Raw genomic sequence first — 17,577 nt, 5'->3', positions numbered from 1 at the left:
TGTAAGGAGAAGGGGTACCAAACTCAAGGAAATGTTTGAGAAAAAGCAGAGCATTACAAGGAAAACTAACCCAGCAAGAAAGGGAACATTTAAATGTGGGGCATGTAGCCAATGCCATGCCATCTTGGAAGAAAAAAGTATCACCATTCCATCCAGAAGGTTTAAAATTTACCCCGCAGGCCACTTCACATGTGGTAGCAAGGGGGTGGTCTATTTAGGCTTCTGCACCACATGCAGCAGTTTCTATGTAGGCAAACGGAAGGGAATTCCATAGCGGATATCGAACATTTTATGATATAAACAAAAGAAGGAAACCAACGCTTTTATAAGCACTCCTGACCTGTCCAAACATAAAACTGAAATTTATGGTACTGGAGCAAGTCAAGCCTGATGCCAGGGGGGGAGATTGGGAATCAACTTTAGAATATCGAGAACTCCTCTGGCAATTAAAGTTAGATGCTGGGAGACCCCCTGGGCTCAACGGTTTGATCAGTATCAAGCCGCTATTGAAACTAAGAAGGGCAAGACTTTAGTTTGACATTCCCACACAATTACTTATGGCAGGTACTCATACACATGGGCATGATTTTCACTTAATGCTACACTATACAAAGTCTATGTTAAGGAAAGACCTATTGTACAGCATAGTTTAACTTGGTTAAGATATAGTGTTCTTTTTCCAGCAGGGTTGTCAACAAGACCAAGAAAAGGAAAATATTGTCATACCCATACTAGGCATTAGCCTTATATTATACTTACGAACAACAGTTGGTACGTCAAGTCACTCCATCTTATCCCAATTTTCAAAAGAAGTGCAACCTTTTGCACAAAGCAAGTTTTATCACAAAGTTAAACACTATGGAAACAGTGCACAATGTTTTGTTTATTTTTAAGCTATTAGCATTTTTAGCAGTGACAGATGCATTAATGCATTATTTTAAGCAATCTATTATATATTTTTTTATATTTTGTTTTAAATGAATTTTTAAGCATGTGGAATAGTGCATAGTCTCTTTAAAATGTTAATTGGTAGTGCTTTCTAATTAACCTAGGATTTTCAAGGTATATAAGACACCTGATTCAACAACATGGTGTCACTTGATAAAGCTCAGAATTCCTCTGAGCGAAAGCGCTTGTGTTTTATTATTCTGTGGTTCTGAATAAAGGAATTATTTGAATTCGTTTGGTGCCTAACTGGATTTACTGAATCTGCCTTGGTGAACTTACAACAAGCTGTTCCATTTCCTGGCTGTGTGTGCATTTACTTCCTTAGATGGAAAGACACTTTGTTTACATAAAAATTCTCTAATAAATTTAACACCTATCCCATTAGGGATAACTGTAAACAACGACTTAATATCCAAAGTTACCATAACAACATTATTAAGAGTAACACGTTCAAGAAAATAGTGCAGATCATTCAACATACAGCAATCTCGGAGTTGTTATATTTAGTTGGGGAGGGGGCAAAGCCCCCACTTCATTTTGGTTTAATTTTTTTTTTTTTTTTTGTGGCCAAGGAAATTCATTCCCTATGTAAAATTAGCCATTCACTGTTTTAATTTTTTGATATTACCAGGTTGACATTTAGGTATTCGTTAACCTAAATGTTCGATCGGGTAATACAGACGCCATATACATCTCAACTGGGGAATCTGTCCAAGGGAAGCAAGACAGCTTTACCCTTCCTGGACTGCTGTTTGCAGTATGTAGTACTCTTGTGTATGGCTGTTTTTACAAGTGTTTTAAGTACAGGGACAGTATGTGAATGGCTGTGAGTGTCTGTACAAGAAACAGCACTGTGACTGTGTATGACTGTATACACATCACCAGCTCCCTGATGGTCACCACTACATTCCTGGAAGGTTTTCTTCCAGTATTCAGCAAGCAGGGTCCTGCACTGATCAATGAAGCATAAGCAGAGAAAGCCAGCTATGGCACTGTCAGCTCTCTGCATCTTCCCTGTCATGTATTCTTCCCCTCTCCATTCCATACTACCAGCTGCCATTTTCCCTCTTCAGACAGACAAATCACCTTTTCCTAGGCTGATGTTAACACACAGCTATGTCACTGTAACTCTGAGTATTTTAAAAATCTTAAGTTCCTTTTTGTGCCTTCTCTCTGCTGATGTTGTATCTGGATTCACCATTCAAAGGCATTTCTATAGCCTTGGATTTGGCAATATGGCTACCCTTCCCCCCACATAAATACATATATACATTTTGATAGACAAAAAAACATGTGGATATCTGCTGGTGTTTTGTGTGTGCGTAGGTATGACTTGTGTGTATGCAGCTGTATGTTGATGTGCGTATGGGGGTTTGACTGTGTGTGTGTGTGTGTGTGTGTGTGTGTGTGTGTGTGTGTGTGTGTGTGTGTGTGTGTGTGTTGTGGCAGCTCATCTACAGTTTGGAACTGCTCATTTGAGTGATTCATATACATGCAAATTTATTGCTAATGAGCTATTGTTCTTATCTGGATTAGCATATATGTGAATCACAAAAATGTTCAACTTTTCAACTCAACACATAGGTGCAGTGCAAACTGTGCTGTTGTACCTCTGACTATGGTTCCTAGATGAGATGTCATTTGGCTGCTAACTTGTCTTTTCAGGACACCTCAATAAACTGTTGTTTACTAACAATGTGTTCAAAAAAGTATGGTAAAATTATACCAATATCTGCTTGGATAGGATTGATTTAAAGTTGTTTGTTATTGTCTTGAAGGGAGCTACTGCCTTTCCTTTGACCATTCTCAAGCACAGCACACCAATAAGTGAAACATTTCCTCTCTCACACTTAATGCAACTGAAACACGGTGTATGTGTGTGTGCTCATTTGTGTGCAAGAGGCCAAAATGTATTAAAGCAAAAGGCTTTTAAATCCATATTGCCCTTCTTCCAATTGATAGAGTGCAGGAGTGGTAAATGTAAATAATGTGACACACTAGTTAGTGCATGTATGAGTGGAAATCACCTAACTTGCAGTCTGAGTGACAGCAGAATCCAGTGGAATGTCATACATTTGACTGCTACAACACCTTGTCTATACTTTTACTCAGTTACACAAACTATGATACACTTTAGATATTTGAAAAATGTGACTGCATTGATACCCCATTTGACTCTCATGCTGCATAATGAACTAATACTCGATTAGTATATTATTTGCCTGCAGTGTCTTACTCCATTGTGAATTTGTATGCAATAATGTCCTCACATTCACTGCTGCAGTAGTCCTTACAAATGGGATTCCCTGCCATGAAGCCCGCCGTCCGGCCAATTTACCAAAGTCTACCATTGCTTTAAGGTATGCTGAATGTCATCTGCACACTCCTCGTGTAGGGTAGGGCATAAAGGTGATGTTCAGGTGTACCATCCTCAGAACTTCTTTGCTGCCAGTCCAAATGCTGTTTTAACCATCGGTCTGTTACTTCCATCCATTTTTTTTATTACCATTTCTTTTCTTCAGAGCCTGGGGTTCACAATAAACTTCAAAAAGTCTTCCTGACTCCTTCTCAAGATCATGTCTTTCTGGGTTGCAGGATTCAAATGCTGGCATCCCTGCCTCCTCCAAAGGCGTTAACTCTCATTTTTTTTCTTCCAAACTCTTCTTCCCCTGGCCTCCATTACAGCCAGGGAGTTTCTGAGAGCTCTGGAGTTCATGGATTCCACCATTCTGATACTCCATCTGGCCAAACCCCACATGAGGAAGTTCCAGTGGTTTCTGAAGTCAGTATGGCTTTAGCATGTGCATCCTCTAGACTTTCCTGTTCCTATTCTCCCATGTCTCAAGAAAAAACTTCTGGGGTGGATTCAGCAGTTGTCTCTGAATCCAGGGCTCCCTTTTCAGATTTGTGGCCAAGCAACTTCTTAAAGGCATCCTTAATATCAGTCCTCCCAGGAAGCCTGTTCCTCCTCCCTGGGATCTTAATTTCATTCTGGAAAAATTGACTCAGGCTCCTTTTGAGCCTGCTATTTCAGTTTCCTTGCAACACTGATCTTGAAAGGCAGTTTTTTTTGTTAGCTCTTACTTCTGCCAGATGGGTGTCTGAGTTGCAAGCCCTTATGGCTTGCCCACCTTTTTTGTTATTTCAAGAGGACAAGGTGTCCTTGCGTACTAATTCTGCTTTCATGCCCAAGGTGGTTAATGAGTTGTCACTTAATCGATCTATTAATTTGCCCACTTTTTTCTCCTCTCCAAAATCTGACAGTGAAAGGGTGCTGCATAGCTTAGATGTGCATAGACAGCTCAGACTTTATTTGGATAAAACTAAAGCTATTAGAAAATCTGACCAGTTATTTGTTTCCTTTCATCCTAGGTCTTTAGATTTGGCTGGTTCCACGCAAACTATTTCCACTTGGATTTCAAAGGCTATTTCCTTTTGTTACACTTTTCATGGCGAGAGCCTTCCTTTTTCTGTAAAGGCTCATTCCACTACAGCTGTGGATTTTTCTGGTGCTTTTTTCAAAGGCTTATATGCTAATTCTATTCTTGAATATGCTACCTGGACTTCTGTGCATATATTTACCAAACATTACCAGTTGGATGGTATCTCCACAGCCAGAGCTGTTTTTTCTGCTGCCATTCTTCATGGCTTCTTGGAGGGCTCTGCTGCTTCCTCCTCCGGGGTTTCTTCTTGAGCTTTTGCACTCTCCCATTTGTAAGAATTACTGCAACGGAGGATGTAAGGACATAGTACAGTTGTGTAAAATCTTACCATAACAGTAGATATCCTTGTCTTCACTGCTGCAGTATTCACCCCCTCCCTCCATGCCCCTTGTCTTTTTTCCTTACTGGATGTGCAGTTTCTCCTTGGGTTTCCTTGGACTGCTGTTCCTACTGGGGCAATCATTTCTGAGGATGGTATGCCTGAACGTGACCTTTATGCCCTACCCTATGCAAGGAGTTGCAGGTGACATTCAGCGTAATGTAAAGTAATGGTAGACTTTGGTAAACTGGCCGGATGGTGGGCTTCACAGCGGGGAATTCCATTTGTAAGGAATACTGCAGTGGTGAAGCCAAGGACATCTACCGTTATGGTAAGGTTTTACACAACTGTACTTTCTACTGTTATCTTATCAGTGTGTTAAGGACAGATTAAGAAGGGCATGAATTCCTTCCTTACTGATGCAATTTACATTCACACTGTTTTAGAAAGGTGGGTTAGTGACGTTTAGGTCAGAGTTTAAGGGGAATAGCAGCCCCCTCTCCTGATCAAAATTGCATTGAGACTGGTTCTGCTATCAATTGATTAACTTTGTTTTATTTTATTTATTTTAGTTATTTGTTGACCGGGTAAGCCTATTGTAGAAATTGTACCTCTCTTTTCAGGAGCGACCCAAGTGCACTGTCTGGTTAAGTGACTTGCTCAGAGTCATACAGTAGGTAAATGAAGGTGGAAGACATCAAACTTCTACCCTGAACACAGGAAGCAGCTCTTACTCCTCTATTCTAAATGCCAAACAACGTGATTGCTATTGGTCTTTATGAGATGGTTTTAGCCCAGTTTATGTTGTTCTCAGTATCAGCTGCTACGGTTTGTAGTTTGTTGAACATATTTGTAATATTTAAGGATAAAGAAAGACTTGCTGTTTAAGAAAGCAGTAGGATGGTGACTACAAACTAAAATCGGCGATATTTTACTTCACTGGCTCACCCGCAGTTTCGTGCAGGAGTGGGCGTGGTGCGGACATTGACGAGTGAACCTCTTAATATGAAATGAGGCATGATTGACATGCCATTCATATTAGCCGGAGACATCATGCATACAATCTCTATGGATAGAAATCAGTCATAAAGTGGTACTTAGTTTTGATCATGTTTCATTTTTGTAATGTTTATAAGTAAACTTGAAGGGGGGGGGGGTGCTTTTCTTAAAATTGTGGACCTAATCTATTACATTTTAAAATAGCAGAATGTTGATTACATTGTTGCATCACTCACTCTGTATCACTAAAAAGTTGGATGGCTTAACTGTGCATTTACACAAAAGATCAGACTAAATAATCGACTTAAGAATATTTGTTTTAGGGCTGAAGACTAGAGGCCATCGTGCGACAGTTGCGACATGAGATCGCATAGGTGCGTGCGTAGTGGGTCAAATTATAAAGTAGAAATGTGTAGTAGGGCCTTATATTCTCTGCTGACATTTCATTTATTAATTTAATAAAACCCACTGGGTACTATTTTTCAGGGGTATGTGTGACTGGAAGTGTGAAAGCGATTTATTTAGTGTGACGAGAATGAAATGGTCAAGCCCAGCAAGGTGAGGTGAAACATTCAAATTGTAACTTTTATGTTAAACACATAAGACATGAATGCATGAAGTAATGTATTTCCGAATCATGTTTGACCGTATGAATTCCTGAGATTCTGACCATGGTAATTCATGTATCTGTAAATTAAATGTTCTACTGCGCCTTCACCTAATATTGCACCTCTGTGTATGCTGTTTTCTGGAGTGTCCCCATGACAGGCATTGCCACCCTCATGATATGAAGGAATGACTGAAGAGAGTGTTGAATTAGTCATATTTACCCAATTTAAATGAAAGTGATGGTGCTTTTTAGTGGTGGGATCAGCATCCTGCTTGTGTACATATAATCAAATGGTGAAAGGATGAAGGTTTGATCTACACAAGTTATGATTGTGGGCATCATTAGGCAGCTAAAATAGTTAGAACTGGAGGTGCAAAAGAAAAGTGGGGCAATGTCATATGCCTAGATTTGTAACTTCTGGGAAATCAAATGACATTTAATTCAATACTAGAAGTGTATAAACACTTTGCAGCTTTAGGTTCATTTGCATCAAATTTGTAAACCTGATTCTTCTGCTGTAGATTAAAGCTTTTAGGGAGAAATGGGTGATATGAATGTTTTAATCAAGCCATAGTACAAATTGTAGCTGAGCAAAGCCTTCACCTAACTTGCCAACTATTCCCAAACAACTAGGTCTTAGAAGAAGGAATACACTTCAGTTTAAAAACGCAATCTCTATACTTACATGCAGCAAGTCTTAAGACCCTGCAAACTCCTGACTGGTGTATCCCCGCTCCGCTTCGCCCTCGATTCGCTCGGGCTTGCTCCGCTCCCCACCCTGCCCCCTTATCCCACCCGCCCCCGCTATCTCTATATTTATCAAGCAAGAAACCCATCCCACTTAATCCTGGACCAATCATAGCCTCCCTCTAATTTAAACCATCTCCTCCTACAATCCCAACTATCTACCAATATCTCAGCAGGTCTACCTAACCCTCCCTACTCCTTTAGCTACCTCATCCTTCAGAAAAATGGGTAAACTAATAAATTCTATTATCCCAACTATACCTCTACTTTTATTCATCCTTTATTTCTCATCCAAATATGAAAACCAAACTCTCCAGGGCATTCACTTCCCCAATGGTCTCACCTGCTACTACTCAAACCTTCCCACTAATCTGTTTTCTCCTTCTAACTACACCACTACAACCTCCTGCCTTAAAGGTGTGTATCTAACGCTACGTCACCCTAAAGACACCACTACAAAATATAGTCTAAAGATAATATGTAAACTACTTAGACTGATAGACCACCTGAAAGAATGCATTGCTAAGGATGGAGATATTCACCCCAACCCAGGCCCAACCACAAACCCAGACTATATTACCCCTAACCCAGCTCTAAGAACCTCTAGCTCTCTTCTCATCTTCCATCTAAATGTTAGAAGTATAAATAACAAGTTTCACAATCTACATGCTATACTAGCCACACATCTCCCAGGCATCATGTGTCTAACTGAAACTTGGCTCAAACCTTCCACAAAGGATGAAGAGATTCTCCCACCTGGGTATAATATGCTTAGGGTAGATTGAATAAAAAAAGGGAGGGGGAATAGCTGTAATGTTTAGAAACCCATTGAATATCATATTGAATCCTTTACAACCTCCTATGATCTCCAATATGGAACTAATTTCCCTAAAAATATGCCTAAACAACCATAAAAGCATCAACCTTATTGTAGTTTATATCCCACCAGGGAATAACCAAGATACCCTGGAGCTAACCCTAAGTTGGCTAACCACGAACTACCCTCAGGAAACCACTATACTGGGCGACTTTAACATTGACTGGTCCAAGTTCTCTGACCAGAAGAATCCTCTGCCCATTAACTTACACGGCTTCTCCCAAAACATCACATCTCCAACAAGACATGGAAACGCTAATCAAAAAGATAGCACCATTGATTGGATTCTTACCAATAAAGATACACTAAACTATACCAGTGGGACCCTCCCAAATGACCTCAGTGACCACCTTGTCACTTTTATCATGAAACATAAAATGACCTGTACAAATCCTCCCATATATAGACTTGTTAGAAATAAGAAGAAATTTCTCCCAGGACTATTCTTGGCTGAACTCAAATCCTGTAACTGGTCCATGTTAAAAACACTTCCCCTTGATAAGAGTGTGTCATTCTTCAATGACACATTTCTAAATATACTGGATTCTCATGCCCCTAATCGACTGATCAGATCAAAAGTCCGGATTGCACCTTGGCTTACCAAGGAAACCAAATTAAAAATTAAGCTTAGAAACCAAGCATGGGACAAGTGGAGAACCACAAAAGCACCCCTAGACCGCATTAAATTTCAGCAGCTCAGAAATTCTACTAAATCAGACATAACCCGGGATAAAAAGAACTATTTTTGTCACCTCCAGGATAGACACCAGAATAACCCAAAGAAGTTTTGGGCAGGTTTCAATAACCTCCTTCATTCTGGGAAATCCTCTACCTCCACCCCAGAGAAACTTATTGGTAAAGATCCTGTAGAAGTAGCTAACACTTTCAACTCTTTTTTCACCGAGACCATTCAGTCACTAGCCAGTCAGTTACCTTCTTCTTCCTCCTTTATTACTACTGCTATTGGCAAATTTCCACCCGCTTTTAACCTTCAACCAATATCCACCTCCTATATCAGAACCCTATTGAAAAAACTTAAACCATCCACTCTATCGGCCGATCGACTCCCAGCCGAATACCTACAAATAGCATCAGATGCTGTAGCCTACCCCATTTCAATCTTAATTAACAGAACTATAACAGAGGGCACAATCCCCTCTCTTTGGAAAATATCCTACGTCATCCCTCTTCATAAGGGTGGTTCCTCCACGGAAACTTCTAACTATCGACCGATAGCAATACTGTCACCTATAGCAAAATTAATGGAAAGATGTGCTCACAAACAACTCCTACATTATCTCACTCTAAATAATCTTTTGTCCAAAACTCAACATGGCTTTCGCCCCCATCATAGTACTACCACTGCCCTCCTTTCCTTTGTTGACACAATCAACAGCAACCGTAACAACAAACTAATTACTTCTGCTCTATTTCTTGATCTGTCAAAAGCCTTTGACATGGTCAATCATCAACTCTTACTACAAACCCTTGAAAACCTTCACCTTGATAAACTGGCCCTAAACTGGTTTAATGCTTACCTCTCTGGTAGACAACAAGCAGTTCAGTGGCAAAGCAAGCTATCTCACTTACTACCTAACACAATAGGAGTTCCCCAAGGCTCCATACTTGGTCCCCTTCTTTTCTCTGTATTCATAAACGACCTCCATTCAGTCATCCCTAAAGCCACCTGCATTCAATATGCAGATGACTCTACGCTGATGCTCTGATCTCTCTCTTCATAACCTCCAGAAAGCCACCCAACACTGCTTTACTGCAGTGGAAAAATGGTTCACTGAATGGAAACTTATCCTAAACCCTAAAAAAACTAACCTACTACTAATTCTCCCCACCTTAGCCACTTCTTTAGGGCTTCACCCTCCACTCTCTAATAATATGGCCTTCCACGTTCAGTCCACTAACGGGACCATCATTGAGCCTGTCACCAATACCAAACTACTAGGTGTCACAATTGACCACAAGCTCAAATTTGATATTCACATTAGTCAAACTATAAAGACAGTAAACAAGAAACTTGGTTCCATGTATAGAATTAAGAACTTTCTTACTCCCAATACTAAACTAACAATCGCACTCACCTTCTCTCCACCCTACTTTACGCCTCTCCGGTACTTTCCTTCCTCAAAAAAACTGAGCTCAACAAACTCTCTGTAGCTTAAAACCATATTGCCAAATTTGTAACAGGTGAGCCTTACCGTACTCACCACTGCCTTAATCTAAGAAAACTAGGCTGGTTAGAACTCCCCAATCTTCTCAAGTTTAACCAACTTAGTGAAGCATTTAAAATTATCAAAGAGCCAGAAAAAAAACCCTCTTTGTACAAACTTTTAACCCCCTATTCCAATCTAAATAGCCTTCGTTCTTCAAATAGTGTCCTGATACAAACAACGAAATCCAACAATTCAGGTGGCGATTGTCTTTTTGCCAATTCCATTGGAAAACTATGGAATTCCCTTCCAAATAACCTAAGACTAGCTATCTCTCTCAGCCAATTCAAAACTAATCTCAAATTATTCTTTAATTCTCATTGGCTATGTCCTTGCACTAAACCAGACTAAATCTTTAATTCCCTGCTTTCCTTCATGTTGTTCCCTAATGGTCTCTCTTTTCTCTTATATCTCAAGATCCTACATTTTCTATCTCCTCTTGTACATTGTCCTTAATTAATCTATTTTTTTTCTATAACTTGCATTTCTTCTAATTAGTTAATTTATCTGTATGTCTAATTTGTTTTCCCTGTTTATGTTTCTTTCTACAAAAATGTATTTCAGTATGTAAATCAATGTCTGTATGCCTATTGTGGAGCTTTTCTCCCCGGGCCTCTGCTGAAAACGGATATGTATCCAGTTGGACTAGCTCGGTAAACAAATGTAAAATAAATAAAAATAAAATAAATAAATAAAACAGAAAAATGAATTCCAGATAGAACTAATGTATTTTTTTTCTAACTTTGCCACAAGTGGTGATGTGAGCACCACTTTTGTTGTTTAAATGGTGCAATTTGTTTGTTTTGTGTTTAGTGACAAGTTGGATAGCTTGCTCTACTTTAGCCATGATCTGGGCACCAATGCAAGGCAGGTACTTGCAGGGTACATGTGTTACATGAAATGTTTGTACTCATTGCAGAATGCTCGTCTTGTTCCTTTTCTGTCCAGTTTGTCATCTCAAATTTCCTTTGTTTAGTTAGTCTGACTTGGATAGTTTGTTTATTCAGCATGTTGGTACAACTTCAAATGTCCAGAGCTGATATGAGTGCTTTGGTATTGATATCTGATTGAATGTAAATTGTAGGTTTTGGATCTTGCCCTACTTTCCTGTGTATATGACATGTTCACAGCCATTTAACTGCTGTAACCAGTACACCCCACTGCTAGCACTAGTCCCAGTGCAAGGGACTTCTGTACCTTGGGGCTGCTCAGGATGAAGGTACTAGCACGTAACATAGTTATGGTGCTGAGGTATTTGATATGGAGGCCTTGTCTGCCTGTTCATAGGATCATTGTAATAAACAGACCATGTAGATTTTGAGATGTACCCAGTTTAGTTCAGATGGGTAACTTTTTTCCCTTTCTTTTTAATTAATTGTTCACAGGGTGTGCTGGCCAGGCATAATGCTGTTTTCAGGAGCACACTTAAAAAAAGTTGCATGGACTTGCTCATGATGACTGTGGGATTCAGACATACTTCTGCAGGTTGACGCTAGATAGCATTTCTTGACTGTTGTGATTTAAATAAGACAGATAAAATTTGTGTTCATTGCATGTCTCTCATATATGAGCAATGCATGGGTCAGATTTGAGCAATGTTTTGAATGATTAAAAGTCTACTTTATGTGGTGTCTTTCTATCTTGGTTAATACACTGAAATCATATGGGAAAATAAAGCTCAACAAGAACGTATGCACATAAAATCGGTATGTCATGAAACCGTTCTTTCAGAATGCTTTTGGATTTGTTTTATATTATATTATATAATATTATCAAGAGATATAATATTAACAACAGAAAAAAATGTGTTTCCTGCAAACATGTACTTTTGTTACTCTTGCAGTACTTTTGTCAGGCATGAGTATTAGATGAATATTGTGTATTCAACAATTAAAATGGCATTTATCAGAAATGAGCAACCTGGTTCTGATAGCATAACTACAATACATAATAAATATTTATTACTGTTGCAGACAGTCTGCTTGAATAGCCAATGCTTAACCGTGATGTCAAACACCACGGGTAAGGTTTGGGGGGTGCTTGCTACTGCGCATCTGGTGAGCCAGTGAAGTAAGATATCACCCTAAAATCTGGCTGCAGGAATGTTCTTACAAGCTGTGTTTCACTGTTGTGCATTCCAGTATGCCTCTCCCCCACCGCTTGCTGACCATCAAGTCCCTCCCTATCAAACTCAAGCCTGTGGTACAGTGGGGAGCCCCCTAGCTTTGTAAGTGTGAAATCCATCATTTCAGCAGACATTAGAGAGTTTGTGCTACCATCATCCTAGCACTGACAGCATTTGCATGAGTTAAGGGGCAGACTTCCTGCATCATCGTGTTTGGAGACTCACAATGCTCTCCCCTTGCAAATGCACAGAAGAGAAATAAAACCAGGTGGTGTTTCAGGAAGCTGAGAGGCCACACCATCAAGACACCCACTGCAATCTTACCGTTCCTTGGAGGGATTGTGGCTATGAGTGCTCTGCTCCACCACCACCCTCACGCTGTCAAGCATCACAGACACTAGTCAAAGTCTGCTTGCCTGGGCTTTAATCTTCTGCTCAGTTGGTGCTGATTATCCTGGTCCAGTGTGGTTTAATCTTGTATTAATTTTTATTAATTTATTATTTTGTCAAAAGATTATTTTATTGAAAATTTTTAATGTAATATAAATGTATGCAATCAGAATTAAAAGTTATGGAACAATATCAGTATTTAACCAGGACATCCAACAAAAACAATATTTATTTGACTTTCAAGATGGTCGTCAGCTAGCTAACACGTACTCCAGACAGCTCCTAAAAGCAAATATTAATCTAACCTAATCAGAAAGTCAGTGCTCCTAAAGAAACCTTCAAATAAATAAATCCCACAAGAATAAGTAAATACTAAACAAAGAAGAGTTCATATTTTAAACTTTAAACAATACAGACTGAATACTTACAATTGAAACCGAAGGGGGTGATGTGCAGAGACTCCAACACGTATGCCCAGGCCTCGACAGTTTGAAAAACGTTAAACTATAAAAAGTGGAAAGAAGAAACAATTTAAGATCAAGAAGAAATGGAACAAATGGAAGCTCAATCTACAAAAACCAGATTATCGTTAAGAGCTTCACCAGAAAAAGAGGTATGCACAAAAAGGAAAAAAACTAGAAAGTGGCAAACACACACAAAAGCAAGCCCAGAAACTTAAACTGGAACAACCCTTCTTTATGGATGAATTCAAGGCAGCCTTAATACCGCTCCAATCAGAGATTCACACCTTCTCTTGAAAATTAACATCTTTCGGAAACAATCTGGAACAAATTCTGGCTAGGCTTGAAAAAAATGAAGCTAAAACCCTAAGAAATGAAATAAAAATAGATGAGATCCAGAAGACTGCCTGCAACACGGAAAACTCAGTGAAAGAAATCCAACAGAAGCTAACTGACCTGGAAGCCAGATCAAGATGAAACAACATCCTAATTTGAGGCATCCTAGAGAAATTCGAGCAAGCACAGTTTCCTTCCATAAATAAAGAAATAATTGATCTTCTAGAAAACAAAGAACTGGCCCAATCAATCTCTATAGAAAGAATACACCGTGCGGTGAGGAAATCACAAATATTAGAAGCATCTAGGCAAATCTATGTAAGAATTCTGAATGCCTCTCACACTCACACAATTATCCAGGCAGCTAAAAACAAAAAATTTATAGTCTGGAAAGGACACAAGATAACCATAGCACAAGACCTGCCTCTTTCCATTAAGCAACAAAGATAAGCACTCTCTCCATACTGTGCCTATTTGTTGAACCAAAAAATCAAATTCCAAATGAAGTATCCAGCAACACTTATTTTCCAAAATAACAGTAATTCCTGCCAGATTAACAATACAGATGAAGCAAAGACCGCCTTTTTAAAAGCCTTCAACGATACCGAACAAATAAATGAACGCCACATATTAATGGACATTAATAGTGAAAAGGCACTCAGAAGTCAGCCAGATCAAAACTAATCCCCGAAATCTCCACAAAATCAAAAGGTATAAAATAATGTAAATACCTTTTTATTTGCAAGTGCTCCCTTTCCATCCCAATGGTCCAATTCCTGATTTGATCAGGAAGTCGCACAATTAACCCTGACCTGTGACCTTTGCAGTGCACGTTTTCTTGAAAATAAGAAGAGCATGAGTTGAAAGAGCACAGCACCAAGTACGTAAGCCCAAGTGCCTCAAGTCTATGTACAGCCTTCTTCAGCTACTATGGCTTCAGCAATAATGGTAAATCGAATCATTTTTCACTCACCGAAGACAGAAGCAAGCTCGACTATAATATGGACAGAAAAGACTCAGAAGTTATGAATACTATGCGGTATGGCAGGTATTTAATAGAAAAACTTTCAGGAAAAGCGACTATGATAACCCCACCATAGAAAATATAAGAAAAAGACGAGAGCTGTTTATAGTAATTAGTAAACAAATGCTTTAAGGCACAGTTAAAGTAAGTGCCTAATCCACATGGATTTGCAAGTTTGTGAAGGAAAAGGTCACCTGAACACTATTTCCTGAAATAAGGAATTATGCAGTTGGCAGTATATCTGAAATCCTGTTGATCTATAAAAAGTTTAAAAGATTACTATGTACATAGAAAATTTTGCAATATTTTATTTTATTCTTTATAATCCACCTGCTAAGAAATATTATAAGAATCCTGAAGCTTTTGAAAACTGAGCTAAAATATAAGTGATGTTAAAAGAGATGGAGGGGGGAAGGATAGCTGAGGAAAATGTTATATACTATTTTGAGTTGGACGTAAATATATGGTACCATTCAGTACCCCACATTCTTTACTATTAAGAACTATAGGGAGGCATGGCATACAATGCTAAACCTATAAGAGTAAGCAAAACCCACTTCCACATCAGAAAAGCATAAAATATGCTGACATAAATCTTCTACTCTAAGTAGGGAAACCCTAACTATATACAGGTTGCTATACTAACCCTAAGTAATGGGATATTCACACATACACCCACATTACGAATAGATTTAACTCTAAAACACATATGGTTAGCAATACCTCCAAGTTACACTTGGGTAAGCTGTAAAGGATGAGTGAACGTTAGCTATTAGTCTGATGAGACTTGGAATAACAAAAGGGAGTTGTAATATAGTTTATATTTGTTTAATTTTAGAACACACAAGGAATATTGTACAAACTATGTTAAAGTGTTTATTTGTTTACATCTCTCTTTCAGGTAGGGGATATAACTGAATAGGCACAGGGGGATAGTGAAAGAGTATGGTGTCACCTTAACATTTTTGAACCAGTATAGTAACTCCAAGCAAAAAAGCTAATCCCATAATACAGTCCATGCAAGCAAAAATATACAAATAGTTAAAGAGTTCAGTGAGACTTAAAAGATGATAAGTGTTGACTAGTGGAATATAAAAGGCTTTCAAAACAAAAAGAAGAAAAAAACTTAGTTATGCATTTGATTTACCAAACTAAAGCAGGAATAATTTTCCTACAAGAAACCCATATGACAAGGGAACAATGGGAAAATGATAAAAATAGAAAATGGATATAACAATTCATAGTAGCAGGGGACAGCACATCATCCAAAGGGACTGCTATAATAGTTAAAAAATCCTTTAAAGGAACTATATTAAAAAGCAACTCAGATCCAAATGGAAGATGGTGCTTGCTACTTTACATGTGCTCATCCACTATACCAAAAAACACTATTATTTTTAAATGTATATGGTCCGAACATGAATCAACAAGCTTTCCTATATGAGATCTATGACCTACTACTGAAAATACTTGATCACCTGTTCATAACACGAGGTGATCATACCTCCCAACCATACCAAATTACTCGGTAAAAAAACGAGTTTTGGGGTCCAAATAATGGGGTGCTACAATTCCCGAGTGGCACCCCTTCATTTCCGATTTTTTTCCAGCTTTGTTTTTAATTTTTTTTTCTTTCGTGCTTTTGAGCTGTCATCACATGCGCGATGACGTCAGCTCCGTCAGCCTGTTGGAAGTGAGCTTTCCAGCTGTTTGCTGAGGTTTCTGTATGAGAACGGAGGGAGTTTATTTTATTTTCTCCTGCTAGCTAATGAACGGATGGGGAAACAAACAACTGCTACAGAGCTTAAGGTACTGTTTTCACTTGTTTCCTGATGTGAATCCGTGATCCAGTAGGATGTAGTGCTAGTTCATAATACTTATGCAGTAAGTGTTTATAGGACTCATAGTCAGCATTAATTGCAGTCTTCACACTTTCCATAAGCATTGATCAGAGAAATTCAGATTTGTCAGTTTTACCTGATATCCCTTTCCAACTATGTTAGGGGTGAACTACAGCTCGTAGCACAAATTACAAATCACATCAAAATGTGGGATCAGTGAGAACACAGATCATTTTTTCCCAAGCCTTAGGTTAACAATTGCAAGTCTCAGCATTGTTATAATAATAGTATGCCTTTGTAAAAACTAACACCTGCTCCTCAATTGTCTCTTGAACTACAACTTCTTCGCTTTTACTTAACAGTAGCAGTATTTGTTGTGATACCACGTTCTATCATTACGACACACTCTTTTCCAAGAATAAGAATTTGGCTGTAAATGTTTTATGGCTCATACAATTACTTCAAGAAACATCGCCGATATTTAATTGTTTTTGCTTTCTTGTGGGAAACTATTTTGACAGGACATTCTATGCCCGGTAAAGAGCAAAAAAGTGTGTGTGTTTGTGTCTGTGTAATAAATTATCTAATAAGTTAATACCTACATTTAAACTGAAGGGAATACCGTGAGTAATGACCACAATGCCAGACTACAGTAGACAATAGTCTATAAACCCAAAAGGACATTGGCTGAGGTACCTTCGAGTTTATTATATCTTGGGAGTACCTCCAGTACTCTGATATGCAATAACCTCATTTTATGCATAAATAGAGAGACTGTCCGGGAGCACAACCCACTGATGTCACGGAATGCAGGAGTGTGTAGTTCCCTGCAAAACTGCTACAACGTTATACATGAAAGTTTTGGAATTTGCTGCCATTTGTTGTAATTATGCCTTTATTACACTGCCTACTGAACAGCCTTACAATTGTAAATCTTGCCAACTACTAGAAATTAGCAGCACATCACAAGAAAACTAAAAACAACAGGGCCCATGACAAGTGATCTGATCTTAGAATAAGTTAGAAGTCAAATTTATTTTGATCTTTGTTTTTGTGACTTATGAATGTACATGAACTGTGGTTACAGTGTTACAGGGGTCTATATTAGATCACCGAATGCTTAAAAAGGCAAACGGTGATTAATCGACCCTATGCAAGTGAAAGCTTACAATGTCAAATTGTCAGAACAGTTCCTACAAAAAAAATAAAATAAAACACTTTAAACATTACAT

Source organism: Protopterus annectens, chromosome 7.part0 (genome assembly GCF_019279795.1).
Source record: "Protopterus annectens isolate FY-2018-M chromosome 7.part0, PAN1.0, whole genome shotgun sequence".
Lineage (NCBI taxonomy): Eukaryota > Metazoa > Chordata > Ceratodontiformes > Protopteridae > Protopterus > Protopterus annectens.
The sequence above is the reverse complement of the archived record's forward strand: the minus strand, read 5'-3'. Positions refer to the sequence as shown.